The sequence below is a fragment of the Myotis lucifugus genome, unplaced genomic scaffold (assembly GCF_000147115.1).
Source record: "Myotis lucifugus unplaced genomic scaffold, Myoluc2.0 scaffold_92, whole genome shotgun sequence".
In the NCBI taxonomy this organism is placed as follows: Eukaryota; Metazoa; Chordata; class Mammalia; order Chiroptera; family Vespertilionidae; genus Myotis; species Myotis lucifugus.
Genome location: NW_005871140.1, coordinates 1,679,824 through 1,699,315, shown reverse-complemented (window position 1 = coordinate 1,699,315; position 19,492 = coordinate 1,679,824). Strand labels below are relative to the sequence as shown.

The following is a 19,492-nucleotide window of genomic DNA, read 5'->3' as shown; positions in this document are numbered from 1 at the left end:
AGGAACACTCAACAAGAAAGACACAGAGGAATCAAAATATAAAATACAGTCACTGTACATACAATATTTCAATTGCCTGAGAGCTTTAGTCCATGCAGTCATAAGTAATTGGTTCATTTGAAATTTGGACTGGCTAAAATTTATGATATCTAAGACTACTCAGATGCTGTCCCTTTCTAAGGGGTACTTTTTAAATACATAGCTAAGTTGGCACCAAATATAGCTGAACTTATAAGCAGCCAGTTCACAGGCTGGCAAGGGTCTTCTAAATGACTGGGAATGTAGTGCCACTTAAATTATAGCTGCTAAAGGAGCTAATTGAAACTTTTATAAGTGGCTGATAGAAATACTAAGACAAATAGAAAAAGGAGAGAGTAGGTGATGGGTCAAATTGGTCAGGTTCTTTGCAGGAGTCCTGCAGAAGAGAAGGTGCTGAGATAGCCTACCCCCAGAGCTGTTTGGTATCCTAACTGACTTTCTAGTTCCCAAACCACTTTCTAGTCCCCTTCTATGGCAAGGGTGGGGAACCTTTTTTCTTCCAAGGGCCATTTATAACATCATTCGCTTAATATAATTCAGTTAATATAAATTTGTGTTGCTATGAAAACAGCTCCTAGATTTATTGAATTTCAAGTCCAACCTGCGGTTGCCTTGGCAGGGTCAGACCAAATGATTTCTCGGGTCTTATACAGTCCACAGCCCGACATTCCCCACCCCTATTCTATAGCACGGCTATTTCTTTCTTTTTTAAAAAATGTTTTTTTATTGATTTCAGAGAAGAAGAGAGAGGGAGAGAAAGATAGGAACATCAATGATGAGAGAGAATTATTGACTGGCTGCCTCCTGCACACCCCCCACTGGGGATTGAGCCTGCAACCCAGACATATGCCCCAACCTGGAATCAAACTGTGATCTCCTGGTTCATAGATAAATGCTCAACTACTGAGCAATGCTAGCTGGGGCACATGGCATGGCTATTTCTAGATTCCTTTAGGCATGATCCTCCAGGAGACTCTTCTGCTTTTATTTCCACAAGCATATAATGAAAAATCCTCTAGCATTTTAGGTTTAACAAGTGATTTGGTTTCTTGACTTAAAGGATTTAACACACACAAACAGATATACACATATACACAGACATGCACTCATACATTAAAATGTACACACCCAGTCCTACACCAATTTCTTAATCCAAAGAAGAACAATTAGGAAATTCACAAATCTACATATATTTGTATATATAAAAGGCTAATATGCTAAGTATCCGACCATCCGACTGGTCACTATGACGCTCACTGACCACCAGGGGTCAGACGCTCAATGCAGGAGCTGCCGAGCTGCACTGACTTGGCAGCAGCGGTTCTCAGGTGACGCACCCCCAAACCAGAGAGGAGAGAGCCCGATTCCTTGCGTGGCTGCACGATTCCACCATTGGCCATGGGTTATGTTGTTGCTGGGGCACTGTCGGCCCCAAATCTGGTTTACTGCACACTTGCATTTGCATTCCACACCCTGTACCACAGCAACTTTGCAGAGTGACCTCTCACATTCTGGGACCCCTCGGGGGATGTCAGAAAGCTGGTTTTGACTTGATCCCTGCAGGCCAGGCCAAGGGACCCAACTTGCCAGAGGGACCCCGCTCACTCTGCAGATGCCAGAGAGAGATGGTGGGAGGTTGGCTCCAGGGAGTATCCAGCCCATCTCACCCAGTCCTGCGGCCACCTTCTAATTAATTTCCTTTCAATGTGCATGAATCTGTGCACTGGGTCACTGGTAGCATATAAGAAGACAGAAAAACATTTTAAAAAGACATAACCACTAAAAAATGTTATTACATGATACTAAATGTAAAGAACATACCTCTCCCTGTGGTATAACCATAGACATTTACAACCACTTTTTAAAAAAAATATATATTTCATTGATTTTTTACAGAGAGGAAGGGAGAGGGACAGAGAGCCAGAAACATCGATGAGAGAGAAACATCGATCAGCTGCCTCCTGCACGTCCCCTACCGGGGATGTGCCCACAACCAAGGTACATGCTCTTGACCGGAATCGAACCTGGAACCCATGAGTCCGCAGGCCGATGCTCTATCCACTGAGCCAAACCGGTTCTGGCTACAACCACATTTTTAATCACCAAGGAAAATGTAACTTATGGTTATTTGTATGGTTACAAAGGAATGGAGAAGTATCTGTATACTACTTCAGCTAGAATGCCATCAAACTATCATAAAATTAAAAATACTTTAGTACTTAAAATAATAAACAGGGCTTATAATTTTAGAGGATATCCCCTAAATTTTCCAGAAAAAAAGGTTTTAATGTATTCCCTTGAAAATTATCTTATAATATCATTTTGAATGTTTGCTCATCTCTTATGTATTCAGTGGGCACTATTTATACCTTCGCTCTCTGAAATGGATTTTGAGCTCTCTGGAAAGGAACTATTATATATTTGCATCATTCCTCTTGAGGAGAAAGTATGGCAACATTTTTAAAATATTCTCTTACAGAGATATAAAACCATAAAATACTTATTTAAAGCACGCAGCTCTGAAATACACTCTAGCTCAAATATAACAGAAAATACTTTTTAATCATTGGATTATGCCTGTTCATTGTCAGTGACATGGAGATGAGACCGGGAAATAGAACATCATTAAGTCAATGACTTCGATGAGGGATAATAATTTGCATTTGCAGTGCAGAGCACATTTCATTCATGAAGAGGATGAGTAACTAGATTTGTTTTCCTTCTCCATAAATTACTAGAATTCAAGTGGCATAGTAATTACGAGTGGACTGATTGCTTTCCATGTTTGTAGCCTTGATTTTCAGAGCTACTTACAGCATTTAATCTAGAACTTATGCAAGCTCCCCAATTTTGTTTTCAATGATGCTTTCCATGCTTTGAAAAATCCAACTTTCAATCAATTGTACAGTAAAGGTATCACCTAGGTGGCTTGTTTATGTGTAGTTTAGGCTAGACTTTTGAGGGCCTGGGCGTTTAAAATATCACCCAGAGAGGACCTTATTAGGTAAAGTCCTCTCTACCTTCTTAGTATACAATAGGGAATGGGTGAAATTAGAATATGAAAAGAGACAGGAACTGGGTCATCTATACATAGGCAACCCCTTTTATAATCCAAAAACATTTTCCAAAATCAATTAGAACATTTCTAAATTTTGAAGAGAAATCAAATGTGTTGATTTTTCAAGGTAGTTGGATGCTTAAAAGATATCTGTGAACCTCTGCCAGTTTCCCTCTGTATATTTTAACAAAACTTCATTTTGTATGCCAAATGTTGCAAACATTTTTGGATTTGGGGTTCTTTAGGGTCAATCAGATAGCATTATAAAACATATAATCAAAAGTGGCATAAAGTGAGGTTCATCCACAGAAGGATATAATCATTGCTTGATGCTCTTTTTTCTCAAAATATTTTTTAGCATCTCTGAAAAATAAAGAGCAGCGATGGGAAGATTTGTTTAAATTTCCACTTCAGTTTCCACTGGACTTCCTTCACTATGATGTTACTTTCACATGTTATTCTATATATTATGATTGAAAAATACATTAATACAGAAACAATTGTTTTACTAACATAGAGCATCTTGCCAGGAGCATTTTTCATTGTTTTTTTTCTCTATCTCCAAATATATTACACATAATTGATCCCTTTTACAGAAATAGTATTTTCATCCCTGAAGTCTGAGATAGTTATTTTAATAGCTCTGTGATCTGCTGATATCAGTTAAAGTCTTGATTAAAAAATAAATCTAAAGATGAAGACCTAAACTTGAATTTTTGAAAATCATTGCAAGATAATTTATTCTCTTAACTTCATATTAAAAAATGCATGTTTTACATTTCTCCATCTTTTAAGGTTCAATGAAAACAGAGTAATACTTAGTCTGGGAGAACAATATTTAAAAATAAAATCCATGGCAGTAAGACAATAGTTTGAATTAAGCAGCATTAACATTACTAAATGGTGATGATTATATGTTAGTTTTTAAAATGTGTCATATGTAAGAAATCACCCAAAACAAAATTAGAGAAAGTGAAACTGCAATTTTTCTCTTTAATAAAACTAAAACAAATTTGTAATTCCCAATATATTTTTATGTAAAAAAAAAAGGTTGTTCCTAGCCAGTGTTGCTCAGTGGTTGCGTGTCGACCTATGAACTAGGAGGTCATGGTAGGATTACCAGCCAGGGCACATACCCAGGTTGCGGGATTGATCCCCAGTGGGGAGGGGGGTGTAGGAGGCAGCCAATCAATGATTCTCTCTCATTATTGATGTTTCTATTTCTCCCTCTCCCTTCCTCTTTGAAATCAATTAAATATATATATTTTAAAGGTTTGCAAATACAATGAAGATCAAACAGGTAAGAAAACTACCTGTGGCTGCAGATTTCAGGGGGGCAGGGGGAAATTATCAGAACACAAATCTCCAAAGTAGATGACATATTATGAAGGGACAAAACTGATGATGCCTCATTTTACATAGCAGGAATGAAATTTACCAGTAGGCACTGAAATCCCCATGAAACCTTATTTGGCCAAAACCCAAAGCATAAGGATGTGGCCTGAAAGAAAACTCACAGCTACTCTTACTATATACCCAAAATAGTGTCAGTAAAGTGGAGGATAGATACTCCAAGAGCACAGCTAACAATACCTTTGGATGTAAGTGAAATAAAAGCTTAAAGAATGCACTCCTGCTCTGTCATGGAGAAATTTGAGAAACAACATCATCGAGAGATGATTATATCCTCTTGTGGGTGAAACCTTAACTTATACCACTTTTACATATATGTTTATAATGCCATCTGACTGACCCCAGAGAACCCCAAATTCAAAAGGTCGTCAATTTTTGAAATACAAAGTTAAGTTTGGGTGAAATATACATTACATCTGATACCACACTAGTACAAAGGTTCATAGGAGCCTACTATGTACAATTATATGTCAACAAGTTGAATAAACTGGAGGAAATACATAAATTTCTTGAAACATACCACCTGCCAAGATTGAATCATAAATAAATAGAAAATCTGAACAGACAAATAATGAGTAAAGAGGTTAAATCGTAATCAAAGACCTCCCAACAAAGAAAAGTCCAGGACCAGATGGCTACATTGGTGAAGTTTACCAAACATTTAAAGGAAAATTAATGCCAAAATATTAATATCAAAATCTCCCAAAACCTTTATATTTCTTCAGTTGCCCTGCTACCAAAGCCAGATAAGGACACTGCAAGAAAATAAAACTAAAGCCAAAATATCTGTGAACATAGATTTCAAATTCTCTACAAAATACAATACTATATTGTATAATTGAAAATTGCTGAGAGTAGAACTTAAATGTTCTCACCACAACAATAACAAAAACATGGTAATTACATGAAATGAAGAAAGTGGTATCTAATCTTATTGTGGTATTCATTTCGCAATATATATCAAAATATCACTTTGTCCACCTTAAACTTAACAATGTTATATGTCAATTATCTATCTATATAATAAAAGCCCAGCGACTATTACGGCGGAACAACTAGAACGACCGGTCAACCAGTCGATATGATGCGCACTGACCACCAGGGGCCAGATGTTCAATGCAGGAGGAGGGGGAGGGGGGCGCAGTGAGGCCTGGAGGTGCACGCTATGGCCCAGGGATCACAGCCTGACTCCGCCACCCTGGGAAGAACAACTCCAGGAAGGAAAGGCCTCCCCAGGCCCTGCCCAGCCTGGCTGGCACACTGCAGGCTCGCGAGGACTCACCAGTGACATGCAGGAAGCAAAGCCCCTCCAACTCCAAAGCCGGTTGCACCAACAGCTTGCTCCCTGTCCAGCTCCATGGTGGACACAGTGCTGCTGGGCCGCCTCAGCTCCAACTTCCAGCTTCTGGCTTCCTGCCCACCCCTTCATATACTATGTGCACTTGGGGGCATGGTTTTGGCCTCCCCGGCCAATAGCACTGCAGCACAGCCAGAGAGTGGCAGGACACAGCCTCTAGGGCTGGCTGGGCATTGGTTTGGCTGCTGACTGACGTCCATGTGCAGTTACACTGTGTGTTTACATTTGTAGGGAAGCAGGGCAGCCCACTCCTGCCGCTGGCCTCACCTTCTAGGCTAAGAAAGGTCTGCTAATCTCCATGTTTCTCCTCCCGTCTGGAATCAAAACCTCTTAGGGATAAATAATCCCAGCAATGGCCCCAACACACGCTCAGTATCACTGTCACAGGCATTCCTGTCATTACAGCCCATTCCTCAGCCGCAGTGCCCTGCTCCACCCACTGCCACTCCTCACCTGTCACCCACTGAGGACCACCTTATGTTATCCTATTTGAAATGTGAGCAAGATCTCAAATGCCCCCCTGTCAATAGCTCCCTTGCCCTACTCTTCTTCCTCTAAAAACCTTGCATTTTAAAAATATATATTTGAATTGATTTTGGAGAGGGAAATAGAGATAGAAACATCAATGATGATAGAGAATTATTGATTGTCTGCCTCCTGCACATTCCAAACTGGGGATTGAAACCTCCCCAGCCCCTCCACCACCTCTCCCCCCCCGCCAGCAGGTCCCCAGTGGTGGTGCAGCAGCAAGGGAAGGACAAAGGGGGAGGCAGAAAACTGCGGGGTGGTGGGGTGGCGAGGGCAGCCTTGGCATCTGGCGTCTGTTTCTTCCGTGCCCAGCCAGGCAACTGTCACCTCCTCTCCCAACCCTTCCGGGGCCTTTGGGCCCCAATTGGCCTGGCCCTGATTGGTCCCAATTGCTGCCAGGCCTAGGGACCCCACCCATGTACAAATTTTGTGCACCGGGCCTCTAGTATCTCAATAAAGCCGGAGGGATAAGATTAATACACCGCAATCAGCGGCATGGGAGTTACTCTAGGAAAGCAAAAATGAACCAGTAATTGGAAATCTGATTATGCATTTCAGTATACTGATACATTTTAAAAGAATATCATAAAAGCATCACCGTATATGTTAAAAATACACTTGATATGCTTAAAATGTTGTCTTGAGATCTAATAAAAAGTAAATAGGATACTTTAATCTTATTCCCAAAACGAAGATCATATTTGCTGGTAAGACTCTGGTATTATTCTTAAAGTTCAGGCAGAAGAAATGTTGCCTTCTATTATTTCATATTATTTTATATGAAATTAAAAAAATACAATGTGTTCTTAACATGGGTTATTTGTAATGGAGAGATACTGAGGAATAGTAAAGACAAAAAATGGGGGAAATGAGCCAAGTAAAGAGAATTTTTTTTAATTTACAAGAAAGATAGATATGATTATATTTATGCATTTACATATCAGCATCTCTAGGTGTATGCATACACATAATCAAATTAAGCAATCCTTAAACAACAATAATAATAGCCACAAACACGGCTATTGTGTTTGCAGCAATGTTTCTCAAATTAAATCAGTGAAAGGCTAATGTTTTTACTTTCAATTTATCAGGGTTAGATAATTCTTTAAATATAATAAAAATGAATTTTAAAATTATATCAGAACTTCCGTGAATGTCACAAACATGTCAAATTGCTCTGAGAGTTTCTAGTGGTTTTTAATTTCTATTCTTATCTCATTGCAGACCATTACCAGTCCATGGACTATTTTATACAAAAAAAGACTAAAAAAAAAAAGCAAAAGCATACTCTCTTCCTGAACAGAAAGACCCAACTTCAAAATGACACTAATTCTCTTTTAGTAAATCAATAAATATAAACTCACCAAAAGATACCAATAGTTTTTAGAACTATATAGATTCTAAAATTTATATTAAAAAAAGAACCAACAAATTTTGTCAAAAATAAATGTAAGAAGGATTATGACTAGTAATTTGGACATATTTTAGAGCTACAATAATTAAAATTGTACAATTATGCCAAATAAATAAATAAATAATCAATGGGACATCATAGAAGTCCAAATATAGTCTTAAACAAATTTAGAAATTAAGTGTATGATAAAGATGGCATTTCATATAGGGGAATAACGAATGGATTACATGAAAATTTGTGTTGCAACAAATAGACTCATTAAAAAATAACTCGAATGTGTACATCGATCACAGAAAATATTTTTATATTTTCATGTAAAATATAAGGCCATAACTATAATAAAACATGGCATTTAAAAAATAATCTCAGAGTGGAAGAGGTTGTTCTATGTACAATACATCAATCCAGAGATGATAAAAGAAAAGAGTGGTAAGTTTTACCATACTTTTAAAATGTGTACAGTAAAAACAAACACCTTAACCAAAATTAGAAGGCAAATTGAAAAGCAGGAAAAAAAATGCAACTCACATCACAAAGGTTTCAATTATTTCATACATACTACATGATTCCTAAAAATCAATACAAAAAATAACAACAATATAGTGGAAAGTATAGTCAAATGCTATTAACATTTTATAGGAAAGGATATGCAAATAAATCTTAAATATATTAAAATATACTCATATTGACCCTTAAAAAATAAATGTAAATTAAAGCAATAGTAAATTATCATTTTGGTCTCTGGCAAAGATCAAATAGTTTAATAAGGCACTGTGTTAAAGAGGGTGAGAAAATCAAGCACTCTTATTAATTGTTAATGAAAATATATAGCATTGTATAAGTAGGTTGTCAATATTTATTAAAATTTTAAAAACTTACATACTCTGCACCCAAACTTGTAGGCAAAATCCCACTATGTACAAATAATATTATATAAGATATATTTGTTGAAATATTTTTATCATGAAACTATTTGGAGAAATAAAATCCCTTACACATGGGATTAATTAAATTAATAAGGTTACATCTATGCAATAGAATACTATATAACTATTAAAAATAATTAAAGAGCTCTTTCTATATATCTATATGGAATGATATAAAAAATATATTGCTCAGTGATAAGCAATGTGAAAAACATATGCAGAGAGTGCTAAAATTTGTGTCTTACAATATGTGCACACATATTTAATATATGCTAATCTATACATAAAATATATCTGAACAGATTCCATAAAAATAATATGAGGAGGTGGAAATAGTATAGCCTAGAAAAGGGGATAGAAGAGAAACTTAATTGTATACACTTTTACAACTTTTGGATTTTTGCAACGTATATTTGCATTAACAATTTTTTGAAAAAACAATTTATTAAAATATATAAAACAAAATCATATAAAATATATAAAGTAAAAGTAATAATACTATAGGAAAACTTTATCAAATAATATAAATTAACATTCTCTCTCATGTGGGTAGTTTCCTCATCTCTAATAATTTAGATCACTGTGAACACTTCCAACTATAAAAGTGCATGGGAATGTCATGGAATGTTCTTGAGAATGAAACATGTACATTATATTTTTGGAAAAAAAATAATATGTAATATGTCAAGGGAGCTATACTTATTTTCTTGTTGTGTTTTGTAAATGTAAGGCAAGGCAGTCAAATGCAATAAAGACTAAAGTGAGTGAAAATTAAGATAAAAATTGCAGCCCTGTGCTTTGTGTTGTTCACACAGAAATTTTAGTTCATTAAGTTCTAAGAGAAACACAATGCATCTTTTCAGACACTTGAATTAAGAGGGTTTATTTGGACATGACCCAAGTGTAAGTTACCAATATTATATATCTGTTGAAAAACATGAATAAATGTGTGGGTCACAGATAAATGGATTTTGAAGATGAAAGGAAAGCTAATGAGTTGAATCAAAGAGCAGCGTGAAGAGGACATTCAGGATCAGGATTCTGCCTCCCTACTGGCCCTTGAGGACCAAGCTCAAGTCTTTTCCAAGCCTTTCAATTCTTTTAATCATTTCTGTATGTTATTAGGACCAAGTCCACATTTCTTAACACGGTATTCGATAGGACCAGTGCTTACTTCTGGAAACTCATTTCATGTCACTCTTCTCCAATTCACACCTCAGCCATTTTAACCTTTTAGTTTCTTGACTGTACCAAGTTCTCAATTCCTTCTAAATCTTTGAACTTATTTTTTACTGTGCTGACCCTCAACTCACTAACTCACTTTACTTCTCTGAGGCTTATTCTACATTTTGGTCTCATTTAATATGTATGTATGTGTGTGTGTGTGTGTGTGTGTGTATTTCAGAGAGGAAGGAAGAGGGAAAGAGAGAGAGAAACACCAATGTTGAGAGATAATCATTGATCGGCTACCTCCCTCACACCCCCTACTGGGGATCAAGCCGGCAACCCAGGTATGTGCCTTGACCAGAAATCGAACCGTGACCTCCTGGTTCATAGGTTGATGCTCAACCACTGAGCCACAGCAGCCAGACCATTTTGGTCTCAATTTTAATGTCATTTTATCCATGAGGCCTTCCTGATCCCCTAAGCTACTCAAGGTCTCCTTGGCCTGTGTCCTCATCCATAACATTATTATACCTCTGATTCTAATACCACAATTTAATTCAAGTATCTATATAGTCATCTTTCCTCTCCACTAGGCTGTCAGTTCCATGAGCATGTCAGACTCATTTATTATTTTTACTTCAAAATCTAATGCTGTGTCTGTCACTATCCTTTTCAAAATTGCTGCCCCTAACACACACACACACACACACACACACACACACACACACACACACACTATCCCACTTTCTTCCCTTAATTTTTTCCATAACTTTTTTTCCATTTAACTTATTGTATTTTAACTTCTCCATTTTATCATCTGTCTTCCCCTACTGCTACAAAACTACACAGGGCAGGAATTTTTCTCCATTTTCATCATTGCTCTGTCTCCAGAGACTAGTACAGGGTTTGGCATATAACAGACACCCAATAAATATTTCCTAATTGAACAAATAAGTAAATAAATAATGATAGGTGTTAATTTAAAAAATGTGTTGTAAATCAATGCATTATACCAACAGTCAGGTTTATAACTTAAGATGAGTTTGTTTAGATCCTTAAACATAACAAGTACCTTACTCCAACTTAATCAAAAGCTAGACGCTCCTTGAGAGCTAAAAGGTAGTTAGTTCCACTCCATATCTTCACCTGTTTCTCCTTAAGGTCACAGCTTTGTTCTTATTTCTTTTTTAAAAAAATATATTTTATTGATTTTTTACAGAGAGGAAGGGAGAGAGATAGAGAGTCAGAAACATCGATGAGAGAGAAACATCGATCAGCTGCCTCCTGCACATCTCCCACTGGGGATGTGCCCGCAACCCAGGTACATGCCCTTGACCAGAATCGAACCTGGGACCCCTCAGTCCACAGGCCGACGCTCTATCCACTGAGCCAAACCAGTTTAGGCTGTTCTTATTTCTTTTTAAACACCAGAACAGTTCTTTGCATATATTATACAAGATGCTCAGTACCAGTATCATGAAAAATATGGACTCACTAATGCATTGATTTGGCATTGTTATTAATTCTAGGAGCTACTGACATGGAATGATTGCCTGTAGGATAGTTGGGTTAGAGAGAAGATAATTCTAAACTTTGGCCCTGGCTAAAAGATCCTTTGACCTTTCAACTCATGTCCTTATAATTTCCACACAAACACTGGAGAGATTAATAATAACATAAGACTAATTTTGATTGTAAACAGTTAGGAATACATAATAGTAAACATCCTACTGGAGGTTGCAAATCATGTTGAAATTCAAGCATGTTTCCACTGACTGGTGAAAAAAAATTAGGGAAAGAATTTGATTCTGAACTACCACACCGGGCACAGTAAGGATTCTTGCTTGATGATTTAACCATTTTTTATTGGATACTGAAAAGAGAGCATAAATCACCAGAACCCCAATATGGAGTGTCTTCTCAGCAAAAGTCTGAAAAAGAGTTATTTTTTCACATATCCTATCAGCTTATCATAATCAGCTAGAGTCTAACTCATCCCAAGGTTCCAGACACCATCTTTCTTTTTATTTGTTGTCCTTCTGAGAAGTAGAAGGGAGTTCAAGTTACTAACTACAGGTCAAAATTTGCTTTATCTACTATTAACATAGAACATTGTTCTCTCAGTGCTTTCCTGTATTGATGTAGGCAGTCCCAGCAAGGGACGAGTTAAGAGAATACCTTTCTGTGAGACACCTCTGCCTTCTGCTGCCTCTATTTTAGAAGTCGGTGGATTTCACAGACTTGACCAGAGTTAACAGACAGCTTTCAATATATGCTTGCTATACTTATTTCGGAAGGAAAAATTAAGATAGAATTTAAACTGAATTTTCAGGATAAAATATTCACAAAGCTACTGACTTCTAGAAAAAAACATTACATGTTTTTTGTCACATCCAAAGGGTGCTGTTGAACTGAAAATGATGAGCTGTTTTGCATGACTCTTATTCTTGATCATTTTAATTTGTCAAACTAAAGAAAATTCTTAACCAGTAGTTATTCAAAACCAGCTGCCATAGGAACTATTGTGACCCTATTCCAACTTTTGCAGGGAACACTGTGGCTCTACGTTGAATCTGGGCATTGGGATTTGAATGCAAAGCCAATGTTATTACATGCTTAGTCACGAACTAGCACTTTCTGTCAACTTCTAAGTTGGTTCCTAAGTTGCGACAATTGAAATAATTGACATCATAACACCAGACCAGAAAACTCCAGAACTGCATAAACAGCATATTTATGTACCCCCAAACACTATCACATTACTGAAATATGATAAAAACAAAAAAGCATTTTCATAAGTACAGATGTGATATATAATTTAGGCACAATCTCTCTGACCATAGATTACCATGCATTGCTATTCCTCCCAAACATGTCTCTGGCCAGTTTTCCCCAGAAAACCATTTCCAAGGCACAAAGAGAAGAGAAATATGACAAATGCATCCATGCAAATACTAGTATGTGTACATGCACTAACTCTGAAAGGGGACCAAGTAACACCATCAAAACAGATAAAAATTCTGGAAGAAACTCTACATGGAGACACTCCCCAGGAAAAGCGAAGATGTGCTGTTAGAAGTAGCCTGAAGGTGGAGGAGAGAAAACATGAATCAATTGGCCCTGGGACGCAGAATAAGATATACCTTGGAATGTTAGGACCTAGAGCAAAATGTCTCAAAGAACTTATATTCTAATAGCAAATTGGCCTCTAGTTTCCTACCAGGATAATATTATGCATCTTAAATGTTATGAGGCTTCATCCCTCTCTCGTTGAGATACTTTTTGGTCTCATTTGCCTTTTTTACTCTTCAATGCCACAACAAATGCACAGTCAGATTAATCCCAAACAAAGTGAGAACTTACTTTTTTGTGATAGCTTAAAATTCGCTGATATGAAGCTTTCATAGATGTTTTAATTGAAAACAAACAAACAAACACAGAGAAACTAATGCCTGAAGCTAAAATAATAAAAACCGAAAAGTCCAAAGACAATTTTCCTTAAAACTATGAAAAAGCTATCAGAAGCCTTTTGCAGTACATCTAGGATGCAATCTATTCCTTGACAAGTAGGCAGATCTAAGGAATTCCTAGAGATTATTCCTTGAGGTAGGCAAACCAGTCCTGGGTTAGTGGTGAGGCGAATACAAGCAAGGGCAGGAGCTATATTTTTCTCCTTAAAAATTCACCCCAAGCCTTAACATACTGAAACAACAAAGATTATTTCTCATGATTCTGAGAATTAACTGGGCAGTTTATAGTGAGGCAGCTCAGATAGGGCTGAAAGGTGTTGAAAGGCCTCACTGACATTGTTGACGATTCACAAGATGTTAACAAGAGTGATGGAACTAAGGTGTCTCTCATTATCTAGAAGGCTAGTGTAGACTAATTCACATGGTGTGGGCTCCGTCTTTCCAAGAGCAACAAAGCTCAAGCACTTATCAAGCCTCTGTTTGCATTATATTTGATAAGAACCCTTAGGCCAAAGCAAGACATGTGTCCTACCCAGATTCAAGGTGTAGAGAAATAGACTCTACCTCTCTTGAAGAAAGAAGTTGCAAAATTGCATTGTTAAAGGGCATGCATACAGGAATGAGAAGATGTGTGGTCTTTTTGTAATCTACCACAGGTACAGAGGGAGGTTAGCTTGTGAACCTAACTTTGTTCTAGGGACCCTACAGAAAGCTAGTGCCCCTAATCTGTTTTATAAGACTTTTTGTCGTTTCATGGACCCAAATATTTTCCTTGGGCCCTAGCCAGTTTGGCTCAGTGGATAGAGGGTTGTCCTGCAGACTGAAGGATCCTAGGTTCGATTCTGGTCAAGGGCACATGCCTGGGTTGCAGGCTTAATCCCCAGTAAGGGGTGTGCAGGAGGCAGCCAATCAATGATTCTCTTTCATCATTGATGTTCCTATCTCTCTCCCTCTCCTTTCCTCTCTGAAATCAATAAAGATATATATTTTTTTAAAGTGTCACATTTATAAAATACATATATATATATTTTTCCTTGGATTAGAAAGATATTTTCCTGGCATGATTCAAGGACATATTACAAATTATTATCATTCCAAAAGGAAACTCTGATGTGCAGATGAATACAAACACAGCCCAGAGTTATAGGGAAGACAATGGAAACCTACTGGGTGGAGAAGGGATGCTGTAGTCATTGGAAACCAGCAATTTCTGCAAACTATAGTCATTCCATCTGGTGTTACTTGTCCTAAATTGCACATCCATCTAGTCTGAATAGTAGCTTGAGATATTTTTAAAGATCTCCAAATACAAAATACATACTATTAAATATATTAATAAATGAAAATGGTACTAAATAAATATGTTGTACTTGGTCACAATAGCTAAACTTGCCATTATGTTTAGTAGCATAGCCTAGAAAATTCTAGGATAGATTTTTTTGAGCGGTTTTAGATCCTGTTTTCTACAAACTTTAAAAGACTACTTAAATAGTAGTTCCTTTACCATTAACAACATAAATTGTGGCTAACAGTAATTTCTTTACCATAAGCAATATAATATTACATTTATATATATATCATCAATAATATAGTTTATCACTTAAGCCTCAGACCAATATCTTACTTTTTATTGTTCAAAGAATAGTCTTTGTGAGCTGAGGACTTTCTTGGATTAATGGCAGGGGATGACTAGCACATTCCACAATGGAGCAAAGTGTTCTTTTAACATCTCAACATTCAAAATACAAGCCATTCAAGTTTAAAAATATTTTCTTCCTCTTTAATCAGATATTACAGGATTAGCTACTTTATAATTCCATTTCCACATGATCTAGGTTCTTTCTAATTTTCTAAAACAATTCAACTAATAATACTTCTTAGTCCTGGAACTTTAAAGAATGTTAACACTTCAAGGAAATATAATTAACCTCTAGTTCAGAGATATTTACAAGGTTTAATCTCATTTTCCAACTCTAATAATTCAGTAGTTGCTGCCAGAGCACTCTATGAAGGATACTGAGGTCATATCTCCAGAGGAAGGAATACAGTGATTGATTAGTGATGTCTGCTATGGAAACCAGAGGAAAGACCATGTAAATAACATTTACTTCCCATTCCGGATCTACAATAAATTTGTAATCTTAAAAATATTTTATTGACTTTATTGGGATTATAATGGTTACTAAAATTATATAGATTTCAAGTGTACCTATAATACATCATCTGTATATTGTGTTGTGTGTTCACCACCCAAACTCAAGTCTCCTTCCATCACCATTTATCCTCCCTTTACCCCCTTTTATCTGCCTCCATCTGTCTGTGTCTATGAAGGGTTTTTCTTGCTTAATTCCTTCACTTATTTCATCTAGAACCCACCCCCCCCACCCACCCTGATGCCCCTGACATTATAAAGACTGAGGAAGAGAGGACAAAGGACTTTTCCAAGGTCTCACAGTTCGCAATGATAAAGTCCAGTCTAAAAACCCATCATGACTTCCAAGCCAATACTTATGTGGAGTAGCATTTGTCAATTTTGGCTGACCTCATTACTTCTCACTATTTTTATTAGTTTTCCACTGTGTGCCAACATAATAAGAAGATAATTCCCAGTGCTTGTCTACTATTGCTGCTTCTATCTCAAACTACAGAAGCTGGGACCTTCCTCTACACTCTTGGCTGGATCACAGAACAAGCCAGTAGGTAAGATTTGTTGATAAGGCATTGGTTCTGGACCTCTGAACCTTGGACCAGTAATAAAAAGAATGAGGAAATGTAAGGAGATTCAGATGATTCCAACCAAAGCAAGAGCCCATGGACCAGATTATGGCTATACCATGACTTTGACTGAACTTTCTGCAGCCTGGACTCAACTCCCCATTGTCTAAGCCTCAGACTGTCAGCCAATTTTCAATTATGGGCATCCTTGCCATCTTTTGGTTAAGGCCAGAGATGGTTTCTGTTGCTTCAAATCAGGAGCCATGGCTCATTGTTTTATTCAGCCCTGCAGCTGTGAGCAAGTATTAGAGATATAATTTTTTCCTCAGTGAAATTATACATTTATATTTATAACCCCAAATTGAATGAAATATATTCCACTGAAAAATATGGTCCTTTGACAATTAAAAACATCTGCCACTGTGTTACCTCAGATGACTGGAACCAGTACAATTATTACATGATATCGGCTTCAAATTTCATCAACATTATATTATCTATCTATATATACAAGCCTAAGCAACCATTATGACTGGTACTATGATGCGCACTGACCACCAGGGAGCAGACGCTCAATGCAAGTGCACTCCCACCCCAATTGTCCCCAATTGCCAGCAGGCCAAGGGACCCCACCCGTGCACGAATTTGTGCACCGGGCCTCTAGTTCTTTCAATAATAATCATGAAAAAAGCAAAAATTAAATAACTGGATTGAAAGAAAGACTTTAATGAGAACTGCTTGGGGAAAACTCCCTCACTTTTCCCAACCCCATCTATGTACAGAATATATCACATCTGCTAACTATAGGTTGTAAAGAACATATTTCTAAGATTAAAGGGTGGTTTACAGACCTCTGTTCATGTAAGATGTAGCAAACCCATAAAAGTCTTGCTACATACCAAGTCTCCACTAATGTGTCTTTGGCAAATATTCTACTCTTAAGCCCTGGTTTATTTATCTTCTGTCAGGGAGAAAAGGTAAGAGGACATGCTGTCCTAGAGACTCATAATACTCTTCCATCAGCTGGCTTGGAGGCCAGCTCACGGAGTATATATTCCTCTTTTTTGGCTATTTACATTAAGACTCCATTATAAAAAATTGTTCCTTTAGTCTTTCTGTCTCCATTAATGAAAAATGCTACATTAAGAAAATTCTACTTGCTTTTCCTTCCTGTTTCATATAGAGACCCATATATAATCTGCAAAGCAGTCTGAAAAGAATGGCACAAGTAGTCAAAATATTTACATATTTCTCTTTAAAATATCTCATAGGAAGATTTAACAGGCATAGGAAGCTATGACAAGCATGTTCACTTATCTGAAGAAAAATACTTTGAGCCAATTTCCTGGCACTGAGAGGAAAGCTAGTTAAGTGACATCTCCCTTTGTGGAATGCAATGATTAAACCAATGAGTTGTGCTTTACCGTCATCTCCTGGGAGGTCAGTTTGATATGGAGCTGTTTTCAGTAATGCTTAATATACTACACCTGAAATGACAGAACCTGTCACTAATATCAGGAAGTTGATCAGGGATTAACTTGGAAGTTAAAACAAAAACAAAAGGAGAAAAAAACAAAATAACTAAACGAACAAAAAAACCCAGCACCACTAACAAAAAATATTGTATGAGAATGGAGTGATATATATGAATAATTCCACATGAAACTGAGAAAACAGTGAGTGCTTAAATGTTACGAAAATCCATACATTTCAAGATGCGAAATGAGGTGACTCAAAACAGGGCTTTATATAGTGTTTTAACTATAGACTAAATGTAGTTTTTTTCTTCTCTTGAATTGTGAGAGAAACAACTGGAGAATGCTGCCATGATCTCGTGCAGGATTTCTCTCCTAGAAGGAGAAGAATGGACCTAGCTGGTATGGCTCAGTGGATAAAATGTTGGCCTGTGGATCAAAGGGTCTCAGGTTCTATTCTGGTCAAGGGCACATATCTCAGTGGCAGGCTCCTCCCCGGCCCAGGCTCTGGTCAGGGCTTGTGCAGGAGGCAACCGATGGATGTGTTTCTCTCACATAGATGTTTCTCTCTGTCTTTCCCTCTCTCATACTCTTTCCCTAAAAAAAAAAAAAATCATTGGAAAAATATCCTTGGGTGAGGCTTAAACCAAAACAAAAAACAAAACAAAAAAAAAAAAAGAAAGAAGAAAAGAAGAAGAATGAAGGTGTGGATTTATTGACTCCAAGTGGTAAATGCCCAGGCTCAGAACTGTCTACTTCTGACTTCTGAGAGCAACAAGTTCTAATTTTCCAAGCCGTAGAGAAGCCTCATAGATTCTCCTATGCTGAAGTCATCAGCATTTCACATCAGAGAGTATGTTGAAGGGTGTAAAATGATAAATACTGGGCATCCGGAAGACCGCATTCCAGCCCGAATTCCTAACCCATCACGATAACCTGAACTTAACCTCTAAGTTCCACTCTTCCTTACCTGGCAATTGAAGAAAATTCTTTATTTCAGAAGTGCAGTGAGTAAAAAGTTGATAGCATGTGCAAAGTCCTATCCTTTGGAAAGGGGTGTTAACTTGGAATAACAATGCTGGATCACTTCCCATTGTGCCAAATGAGCTGGCTACCACAACCTCTCCTCTTCCCTTACTGGTAATAGGTTCCCTTGTGAGCAGCTCTGATCACAGAGATTTCACTCTAATTTATAGTAAATGGCTCAGCGTTGGCATGCATAGGCAATACTTGTCAAAAAGGATTTCAATTACCTCATAAATTCTACCTTTGGAAAATATTCAAACCAAGGCTTTCTTTCACATTCTTCACCACTTCCACTCACTTGCACAGAATAAGATGTCAAGTCAGGTCTCCTAGAAGACCCAGTTCTGGATGTTCAGCTCTTAGTATTGATTCCCTGTCAATAAAAAAAAAAAAAGACTGTGGTCAAGTGAGTCAGGGCTTCCGTCCTAACCTGACTGTTCAGGAATTAAAACCTGCCCATTCCAAAAGGACTGACCTGACTTGATGGCAGTTGCCAATTTTCGTCTTTAATTTAACTTGTTTTCCAAGGCATTTTTTAAACCATATGGAATTGGCACCACCTTTTTTTTAATCCTCAGTTGAGAGATCTCTGGTAAAATGTGTGTTTTTGTTGTTGTTTTAATAAAAAGGGAGATAAAGTAATGTGGTGGAATTTTAAAAAATGATGGAAAAGAGATGATCATATTTCTCTTAACTTACCTTGCTTATACTTCTCCATTCTGCCCCAGAAATAAGATGTATGAACTATCCTGGACTGTAAAAGAGAGCTAAGATTCAAACCCAGTCAGTCTGAATCCTGAGCTGGAGTCTCACCCACAATGGGATCCTGCCTCTTTGTTTTTGTTTTCAGTAAGGAAGCTTGTGCCCAACAAGAAAAATGATCAGAGCCCTTGGCTCTGTGAGT

The 19,492-nt window shown here is 37.2% G+C and overlaps 1 long non-coding RNA gene across 1 annotated transcript in view; it reads right to left on the bottom strand.

The window, feature by feature from the left end:
- LOC111826644 overlaps positions 1 to 18,852 on the bottom strand; it is a 140,623-nt gene extending 121,771 nt beyond the window's left edge. Inside the window, exons 1-2 of the long non-coding RNA XR_002829997.1 lie at positions 18,816 to 18,852; positions 18,533 to 18,551 (exon numbers count right to left, since the gene is read on the bottom strand). This is a non-coding gene — a long non-coding RNA (uncharacterized LOC111826644). The remainder of the gene's footprint in view (positions 1 to 18,532; positions 18,552 to 18,815) is intronic.
- Positions 18,853 to 19,492: the final 640 nt, after the last annotated feature.